This window comes from Hypanus sabinus, chromosome 17 (assembly GCF_030144855.1).
Source record: "Hypanus sabinus isolate sHypSab1 chromosome 17, sHypSab1.hap1, whole genome shotgun sequence".
NCBI lineage: Eukaryota > Metazoa > Chordata > Chondrichthyes > Myliobatiformes > Dasyatidae > Hypanus > Hypanus sabinus.
Genome location: NC_082722.1, coordinates 52,050,523 through 52,061,692, shown reverse-complemented (window position 1 = coordinate 52,061,692; position 11,170 = coordinate 52,050,523).

Here is an 11,170-nt window from a genome sequence, read left to right as displayed (position 1 = left end):
AAATTACAGCTCAGCAAAGTAGGATTGTGTTGCAACAGAGTCCTGATGCTTTCCTGATGGACTACTAGCTTTGTCACTTAAAAAAAAGATTTCCAAAGCATCTAGTTTTACTTCCTGCAGTCTAGAGAGGCTGGACATTAGGTTTTGTGAATGGTTAGAAAATGCCCACCCACAGATAAGCTACCCATCTCTCTCATCACACACCTCCTTCCCCAGCCGGGCAAGAGCCTGCAGCTCCCATGAAGTTCTCACCAGTCACAAAGCTAGAAGTGGAGGCCAGTCACGCTCGATCCTAAAATCAGCCTCTGAAAAATATTTGACAAACACAGTCACCAATGACCAAGAGGAAATGTTTCCTCAAGAGAATTGGTTTACCCTGAGCAAAAAGGTAGATTTAAATCTGTACCATCTGCTTCAATAATATCAGACTACAAGGCATCATGAAGTGACATACAGAGTCAGCATCAGGCATCCCAACTATGAAAAGTGACAGCACTTCCTTGTACCTCAGCATTAAACTGACTCAATCCCTAAAGAGACTCCCTGCTGGCACATGGGGCTTTTATAAAGTGATCTTCTGATCATAATGCACTCCTTTCCCCAGCCTTTTCCTTATACACCAGCAATTCTTCCTCCAAGTATTTTATTGCTTCCCTTTGAAAGCAACTAGCTAATCACATCCACTACTTTTTCAGCTAGTGAATTCCTAATCACAACTACCTCCTTTTCTCAAGAATAATCAATTTCCATGTCTCAAAATGAACATTAAATTGTCTTGTCCCTAAAATTTGAGGGAAAATTTTACTTCAGGAAATAAATCTCAGTTTTTTAAGAATCTGTACCCTTGTGGTTTTAAAATCTCAGACGTACAACTTTCCAAATTGCGGATTGTAGGAGGCATGTATCTAGCTTTTGTCTGTCTGTATTGTATTTTGCATTGTGCATTTATTATGGGTCATGGTAATTTGTCATGTAGGTTGGGGCATGGTAGAAGCAAATGAGCATAGTTTCAAATTCACACTTTGTCCTAGTCAGCTAGTTTAGTTTAGTTGAGAGGAAGTGAGCAGGGGATAATTTTTTTTTGTTGACCTCTAATTACTCTTATTCTGCTTATTTCGTTATTTCGCTAATTTTGGTTATGCTCATTTTTGATATCACTTTAAGATCATTTGTCTTCGCTGGTTTCATAACAGAGGATCAAGCGTACTCCTTTTTGACAGAACGCATTTATTTGGAAGTACGTCAGTGTTGGGTCCCTCGCTCAGCCTCTAAGCGGTATTGCTTTTTTCAAGTAACTGCTACAGTTAATTTATAATCATATTTCACTATTTTCCTCCTTTTTCTTTACACTACATACAGTAATATCCCCTTTGCTGGCCAACAGAGAGTTTCTGTTAGCTGCTCCTGTATCTGTGCCTATGGCCCACAGCAATGCTTTGAAATCTTCTCATTCATTCAGCTAGTTATACCATGCCTGGTGTAAAAATAGTCACTTTTTGATGTGCTTTCAATTATATAAGATTACATACAAGTCCCCTTTTGTTTAAACTTATTAAAAAGCCTCTGTCAAGAACAAAATAACTTTCCATAATTTGATAATCTGGTTTTGGTGTATTCTGAATCTCAGTCGTGCTCAAATGCTGAAAGTTAGTATTTCCTTCCTAGCTTTGCACACTCTTATCAAACAAGCACCCTACCACTTGATTCCTCTTGGCTCCATTCCAGACAACTAAATTTATTTTTAGTGACATTTCCCCATACAAGTGGTATAAAATGCGTAACTTGCAGATGTAGCAATACATTGTACAGTTTTACCTGAATCTCTTAATGCAAAATCAAGCAGTTTTATTAACAGATCTGAATCTTTGAAAATTACTTACATTTCTGGTGTCCTCCCTTGTTTATTAAATTCAAATTCCTTTATCTGTGCTGCAGTGCATTAAAAGCAGAAATGGCCAAACAACTGCAGAAAGATCACAGCAAATGAGTTACAAAGCCATAATTCCACATGCTTTTTCAAAACTATCACACCAGACTGTCTCTCAAAATGAAAGTTGTCTATACTTTGACATCACTTAAAATTATTTCTGTCAGACATTTGAGAGTTAGTAGATTAGCATAAAATAAAGCAAATGTCCATCAACCTGATTTAATCTTAAATTTCCCCTTGGTTTAGGGCCACCAGCAATGGAAATAATTGTCAACATTATCAGTGATGTCCACATCTTGTGAATAAATAACTTGATAAAAGAGCTTACAAAGACATGTTGTCTTCAGTTATCAAGTGAAGACAAAATTAAATTTGAAACATTCAAAATACTTTAAAAAACCATTGACTTGTCTGGAACTGAAATTTCTATTGTCCAAGCTAAATAAAATGCACACTAATGAAACCATTGTCAATTTGGTTCCATAGCCTTATTGATGCCTGGACTCCAGTTTCATATCTTCACTTGGAGCCCCAACTCCAAGCTGAAATCAGGTATGTAGTTTGAATTCCAGATTTGTGCCAAATACAGTGCATCCTTCCTTCTCATAGTTGACGAGATGTCTATTTGGTAGCTTTTCAATATACAGTGAATTCTGGTTAATTGGGATCAATACATTTTGGCCCAATTCAGCTGTTGCCCAAATTAGCTGAAGTTTCATAGATGTATTTAAAGAGCTGTTATAAAAACAAACTATCATTTAAATGAGTAACAAATTATGTATTTCAATAAAGTACAGAACAAATTAGAGCTCTATCAATACTACCACAATTTTATAAAACTGTGTATTAGTTCCTAATAGTTAGCAACAGAGGAATTCATCCATTATATGCTGCTGTGTTCTTTTGATTTGCTGTAAATGAACAAAATCAGTGCTGACTCCAAGTGCAAATAATGGACTGCCTTCATACAATGATGCCGATGATTGCATTCTCCAAATCTTCATTTTCTTTTTAACATTCAAGGGTGATTGTCGATACCTTCATATTCTTCATGGTTCCCAACTTGTTGAAGTAGTGTAGTCATTTCATTTCACTCCTGGCTATTGCTGGCATCTCCAAGCCTGAATGCTTAAACCTGCAGTGAGCAAAACAGTTCTGAATTATTTTACTGCTTATTTCTTGCCAACTATCAGCGACAAAGATCACTGCTTTTTAAACACAAGCACACACAACCAACGCAATTTAAAACTGTTCTAAGCACAGTGCACACACAAGCCACACAAATGCACACGCCTGTCGTTTAATTAGAAACTGTTCGGCAACAGACTCCTGACCCAATTAAGTGGCATAGTGTTCTAAATAAATGAAGAGAACCCCTGCGATCTTGTTGATTAGCTTTTGTTCTTTAAAAGTTGTCCCAAATAAGTGGCTGCCCCGATTAACCAATAGTCCAATTAACCAGTAATGTGCTGAAAAACACAGCTATAAATTTAGAAGTTAATTTCTCTTTTGAGTTTTTAAAGCCCCCAAAATTTCCTGAAGGTTTAACCTGACGAAGGGTCTCAGCCCTCCTCCTTATAGATGCTGCCTGGCCTGCTGTGTTCCACCAGCATTTTGTGTGTGTTGTTTCCCGAAGGTTTCACCAGTTTTGACCCATAATCAAATCAGGTCAGGTTTATTGTCAGAGGCACAGATATCATGAAATACAGTGAAAGACTTGCATCACAGGCTTATTGGTACAAAGAATACATAGAATATAAACATTACAGAAATTACTCACACAATTACACCCACAGTGAAATAAGACTTTGCAAATGCAGGATCTTGGTGAAAGCAAACAGACGCAAATAAGGACAAGACCATTGTTGTAGTCCATTGCTGAGGTAAGGTTAGTGTTATACGGGCAGGTTCAAGAACTTGATGGATTTGGAAAAGCAACTGTACTTGAACCTGGTGGTGTTGGACTTCAGACTTCTGTATCTCCTGTCTCACTGAAGTATTGAGGTGAGGGTATAATCAGGATCCAGATAATAGATGCCACCTTCTTGAGGTAGCACTTGCTGTAGGTGCTGACAGTGGTGGTGTCCAAAAGCCCCCTAGCTTTGTATTCACAAGTACCAAACAATGGTTTTTCTCTTGATAACTGGCTTGTTTGAATAAGCTTAAATTAGAGGGGAAAACTCCATTTTGTTTCTATAAAATAGATTCTTGGCCCGACAATCTGTCTCATAATGATGTCGCATCTTATAGCCTGCCTGCACTTCACTTTCTCTGTAACACTTCGTTCTGCACTCTGTTACTGTTTTACCTTGCACTGCCTCATGCACTGTGTAATGATTTGATCTGTATGACCTGTATGCAAGACAAGCTTTTCACTGTGTTGCAATACAATAAACCAATTCCGGTATTCTATAGATTGATCCACTTCTAGAGACGCGCAGTGGAGAGTATCCCAACAGGCTGCAGCAAGGCCTGCTCTGGAAACACCAGTGCTCAGGAATGGAGGAGTCCGCAGAGAGTGGCGGATACAGCCCAGTTTATCACAGGCAAAGCTCTCCCCACCACCAGTGACCACATTCACATGGAGTCATGCCAAAAGAAAGCAACATCCATCATCAAAAACCCAACTTACATGCTATGTTCTCTTCTCGCTGCTACTATTGGGCAGGAGCTACAGAATCCTGATGGAGAACTCTGAACTGATCCTACAATCTACAGACCCACTTTCAAGGACTCATTACACTCACATTCTCAGTATTATTATTTCTTTTTTATTTGCACATTTTGTAAATTTTTGCACATTGGTTGTTTTTCACTCTTTACTTATGCATAATTGTTCATGTATACTACTGTATTTCTTTACAAACACGAGGAAATCTGCATAGATGCTGGAAAGCAACACACACAAAATGCTGGAGGAACTCAGCAGGCTGGGCAGCATCTATGGAGAAGAGTAAACAGTCGATGTTTCGGGCTGAGACCCTTCAGTAGAACTGGAAAGGAAGGGGAAGAAGTCAGAATAAGAAGGTGGGGGAGAGGAGGAAGAAGTACAAGGTGGCAGGTGACAGGTGACAGGTGAAGCCAGGAGAAGGGGACGGTGTGAAGTAAAGAGGCTGGGAAGTTGATTGGTGAAATAGATATAGGACTAGAGAAGAGGGAATCTAACAGGAAAGGATGGAAGACCATGGAAGAGGGAGGAGCACTGGCGGAAGGTGCTGAGATAAGGAGATAGGGTGACAGAAGGAAACAGGAATGGGGAATGGGAAAGGAGAGGAATGGGGTAACCTACCGGATGTTCAAGAAGCCAATGTTCGTGCCATCAGGTTGAAAGTTTCTCTAACATCTGGTACTTACACATCCCTCTCCTTCACCATTTCCCATTCATGTTTCCCTCTCACATCTCCTCTTCTTATCTGCCTACCACTTCCCTCAGGTGCTCCTCCGCCTTCCCTCTCTTCCATGGACTTTTGTCCTCTCCTATCAGATTCCCCCTTCCCCAGCCCTGTATCTCTTCCACCAATCAACTTCCCAGCAATTTACTTCAGCCCCTCCCCCTCTTCCAGCTTCACCTGTCACCTGCCACCTTGCACTTCCTCCTCCCCTCCCCAGCCTTGTTTTTCTGGTATTTTCCCCCTTCCTTTCCAGTCCTGATGAAGGGTCTCGGCCTGAAACGTCAACTGTTTACTATTTTCCGTAGATGCTGCCTGACCTGCTGAGTTCCTCCAGCACGTTGTGTGTGTTGTTCTGTATCTCTTTATTTCCTATAAATGCCTGCAATAAAATGAATTTCAAGATAGTATATGGTAACATAAACATTCTTTGATAATAAATTTTACTTTGACACTATGATTTCAAATCTAGTTCTTCAAATAAAACTGATCATGTTTTTTCCTTGTCTGTGTGCAAGTAATTCCATTTCCATTCCTCCTGGTTTTTTTCAGCTGGCATTTACTTGTTGTTCCAAAAGTTTCTCATTCTCAGTCTCTCCTGCCCTAGTGGTAACTCCCTTCTTGTGGTACAAGATGAGACGTTGTAAGCACATTTCTGCACCAAATCCACCATTTGGCCAGCAGGAGACTGCACCTGCTTACCAGGATGTTAGGGTCCAGCGTTGGTCAGGACTTGGGAGTGAGCTTGCAGGAGAGAAGAAACAGTCCCTGAGCTCAAAGTATCGTCCCAACTGACTTTAATTATTTACTTGCTGGGGCTCTCCTGGACCATGAACCAAGTTTATGATGTGTTCCAGGTCGGGAAATCATCCATGTTTCCTCCAGACCTCCAAAATACAAAGTTAAAGATAGACTCTGCTGCCTGTCTATGGGGGATACGTCTATCAGGTCAACATCAAGAAGACAGCGGGATCGGATGTGGTAATTGAACACCCTCCCCTGCCCTGACTTCTGCTGCTGGCTGGTCAGAGTTAATACTGTATCTTCACTGATTCAGCTTGAGTTTGTCATCTTCCTGCACAATTCAGATTCTCTGTTCTGAACAAGTTAAAATAGCTTATTGTTAATCCATTTTCTAGTCAATTTAAAATCCCAAAGATATCAATTATGTCACTTTTCAACTTACTCTTTTCCAGTAAGATTTTAAATTGACAATATTATTCCTCATAATCTAATCTCTCTCAATCATTATGGTCATTCTCTTCTGAATTTTTAGCAAGGAGTGACCACAATTGTGTGTAGTATTCTGAATATGACTACATTAATGATTTATGAAGTCGAGTAATTACCTCACAATTTAATTTCAATGTCTTAATGCATTTCATAGGGAAAAATGATTACACCCCCATATATAGGCCAGTAAATAAATAAAAGGCATTATGTGTTTTTTTTTCTCTCACCGGATTATATCAAAGAAGGCAATGAATAGAAGTGTGCTGAAGGTTTTGTTGGAAGGAAGAGCACCATTTCTCATTAGTCATGAAGACATTTGTTTACAAAACCATGAGATCAAGAAAAAAATAGCATGACCAGGTGGGGAGAGATGGGAAGAACAAATAATCATGTCCATTATGTACTTGCTTCTTAAGGTAATGCTGCACATCCCTATGGGAGCTTGGGAAATGTTAATAATGTATAATGGAAATAGGTTTGGAGGAAGGAGAAAATACCAAGAGCAATTTATTCAGTTTTTAAAATATTTGATAAATAAAAATTTTAAAATCTGTGAAACACCATAGTTTTGTTCTAAAAGTTGTTAATATTCTTACTTCGTCACTTGGTTGCTCCAGTATTTTTTCGTGTTACAATAGTGGAAAAACGTGTTTAACCATGCATAATACACATCAAAGCAAAATATATTACAATAAAATTCACTGTCCAAAATGTACACAGAACAGTTTTAAAGATCTCCTTTCCCTTGTTCTATTAGCTTATTAAACTTTAATGACATGATTTATATCGAAATACATTAGTTATTCCTCTTTAAGAAAATCAATTTACATTAAAATTATATCTAATGACAATATGCTCAGCATGTATAATACACTGCTCCAGTATTAATTGTCGAATATATGCAGGAGAACACATTCACAAATTTGTTGTATAAAAACATTGAAGCTAATCTGCAAAAATATAAGCAGTTCTCCACTTAAAGTTAACACAAAGTACACTGCAGATGCTGTGGTCAAATCAAGTCCTGGCCTTGACTGTGTTGACTGCTCCTTTCAACGGATGCTGCCCGACTTGCTGAGTTCATCCAGCTTGTTTGTACGTCTCCACTTAAAGTTGTAGGCCTCAGAATTCAACCATGCAACAATCCTTATCTGAACACGGTAGTACCTGATGCTCATTTGTCGCATGAGATGTTCAGATGCCGTGTTGGGATTCAGCCAGTCTGTTGGCCATTTCTTTTGCTTACCAGAAGTATGTTGAGAAGGCAGATTGTGTCATCAGTCAACGTACTGAATTGATTCCAATGCTGTCAAAGCAGACTGCAGCGTTACAATCATTGCTGTGTGTCTAAGTGCAAGGAGGGTCCAATTTTTACCATTTCACACCTCTAATCCATGTTTGTTGGCAGCATTTTCACTGCACAGATATCTAATGCTGGCTAGAGCAAAGCATAATTCTACACCCTTCCTGACCCTGTGTCATTCTACAGGAGCTATAATTCTTAACTCCAAAGCTTCAATAGATCTCTGTTGCTCTGACACATAGATAATATAGTCATCAATTCCCCAGGAGTGCAACTGGGATGGAAAATCAGATTAGTTACCACACATATACTAACACAAGGAGACAGTCCAAGTAATGATAATACTTCTTTTCGATCAGGCCCTCCACTTTCCCAACATTCAACAAGGGTTACACTGCTTACACTGCTCTACTGTGAGTTTTACACCTGAGGAATGGGAAAGAAGGAAATGGCAGATAACTTAGAATCAATACTTTGTCAACACAGTGATGTAAACAGCAAATACCTCCAAAGATAGTTGATGGACATGTTTCAAACAGGATGAAAGAAACTGTAGCCATCAGTGTCAATGGAAGAATATGTGGGACTAAAGGTAGACAAATCCTCAGACAAGGGCTTCCGCTGAACCCGAGAGCTCACTCAAGGTTCCACGAGAGATTGTGATTAAAGAAAATAAACACCATCTTTTGAACTTGGCGCAACACGTGGTGCTAGAGCTCACGGTGGTGGGCTGTGACCGAGCAGACCCATAAGAGATCTTTCAGTCCAGTGTGGCAGTGCGCAGTAGGGCCGTGTTTATTTGGTCGAGTCCATTCTCAGTTGTTGATGTGAGATAGGGGAGGCCATTGATAGCTGGTGAGAGATGAATTGCATGAAGTGGAGGACGGTAGGCTGAGGAGGAGCGTGAAGTGCGTTTTATGAGCATTGAATGGACTCACTTGTTTTTATATTTTATTAACCCCTGTGTTTTAGAGATGTCAGGTGGTCCAAAGTGATGATTTTTGAATTCTAGTCTTCCGAGTCATTTCACTGCACGAGTGCAACAACGGACACAGAAACACCCGTCTTTACAATGAAAGGCACTTATCAATATATGTGTTTTACATGGACTGGTGATCCAAGTTGTCTGATTTCCTTGTGCCTCGTCTGTGACAAACAACTTATAAATGCAGCAATGGCTCCAGCAAAATTAAAGACAGGTAACGACAAATCACAGCCATGACACATAAAAGTTGCTGATTATTTTAAACAGCTATTGGAATCACAAAGCAAAAAGAATAACAATTTTGTTAATGAAGCCACAGTCAGTAAAAGGGTACAGGAATTAGGCCACTTAGTAGTAGAACTTATTGCCCAGAAAAGGAAAAGTCACATAATTGGTGAGAACCTAATAATGCCAGCATGTAAAATTATAGAGGATAAAATGTTAGGACAAGACACAGTACGAGAAATTGAAAAGGTTTCACGCTCAATAATGATGATGGCTGGTTCTTCGCTTGTGAAGATCGGGAAGGAAAAGGAATCCTCAGGAGCAACCGCATGATCGCTGGTGACTGTGGAGGCGAATTCTGGAGCTGCAGACTCTGGAACAGTAGGGAAACAGAAGCAGGTGTTTGGGTAGTAGGATCCCTCCTGTGTCTCCTCTTCTCTTCAGCAGTCACTCTTCTGGATGATCCAAAAGTCTTGACTGCTCCGTGGATCATCTTCCACTGCTGCTTGGGCTTGAGAGTGAGGAAGGACCAGAAAGTCTCAAGTCTTATTCAAAACCACTTGGAAGAACTACAGAACAAAACTGAACAGTATCTTTCCTCCCTTTCAACACAAGTATATGACTGGGTCCGGGATCCTTTCTCTGAATCTTCTGCTCAGCCTGAGAACTTGACTTTTGAAGAAGAGAGTTATGAGATGCCATCTGGTCGTGCACTCAAAATGAGATTTATTGACCTGCCACGGGACAAGTTTTGGATTTCTGTGAAAGAAGAGTATTCTGCCATTCATAGGAAAGCAATTAACATTTTGCTGCAGTTTTCAACTTCTTACATGTTTCTTCTTGTTTAACAAGCATCAAGAGCAAGGATAGAAATTGTCTCATTTCAGTTGAAGGTGAAATCTGTGTGTGTTTATCTCAAGTTCAACCCAGAATTGAGTATTTTGCGGCAATAAACAAGCACAGGTTTCACATGCTAGGCCTATACGTGAGCCTGATCCTGTCACTTAGTAAGAAAATGTTCTTTTCAAAGTTTTGTATAAAATTGTATCTTAGGCTATACCTTTATTCATATTGTATTGGTTTATGGTTTTCAGTGACTTTACTCTTCAACATTGTCAATAATTTTTTTATGTTGTAAATAGCATTAATTAAAATCAATTTACAACCTTTATTTAAATTAAATTTATTGAACCTCCCTTTAGAAAAATTAAATCCCATTTTGGCTTAAGCCGGTTATTTAATGGAAATATATTATGTTTGCCATGAGTTTTTAAAATTTATGAAAGGGATGGTTTCAGAGGAATGGAAGATTGCAAATGTCACTCCAATCTTTAAGAAGGGAAAAAGGCAAAAGAGAGGAAACTATAGGCCAGTTAGCCAACCTCAGCGGTTAGGAAAGTGCTGGAGTCTATTATTAAGGATGAGGTTTTGAGGTACTTGGAGACTAATGATAAAATAAGTCCAAGTCAGCATGGTTTCTGTAAAGGAAAATCTTGCCTGACAAATTTGTTAGAGTTCTTCGAGAAAGTAACAAGCAAGGTGGACAAAGGAGAGGTAGTAGATGTCATTTACTTGGATTTTCAGAAGGCATTTGCTAAGGTGCCTCACATGAGACTGCTTAACAAGACAAAATCCTATGGTGTTACAGGAAAGATACTGGCATGGATAGTGGATTGGCTGACAGGCAGGAGGCAGCAAGTGGAAATAAAAGGGGCCTTTTCTTGTTGGCTGCCAGTGACTAGTGGTGTTCCTCAGGGGTCAGTATTGGGACCGCTACTTTTAACATTGTCAGTGATATGGATAATGGAATTGATAGCTTTGTGGCAAAGTCTGCAGATGATACAAAGATGGGTGGAGGGGTAGGTAGTGCTGAGGAAGCAATGTGATTGCAGCAGGACCTAGATAATTTGGAAGAATGGGGAAAAATGGCAGATGGAACACAGTGTTGGGAAATGTATGATATTGCATTTTGATAGAAGGAAAAATAGCACAGACTATTATCTAAATGAGGAGAAGTTTCAAACATCAGAGTTGCAGAGGGACTTGGGAGTCCTTGTGCAAGACTCCCAGAAGGTTAACTTACAGGTTGAGTCTGTGGTAAAGAA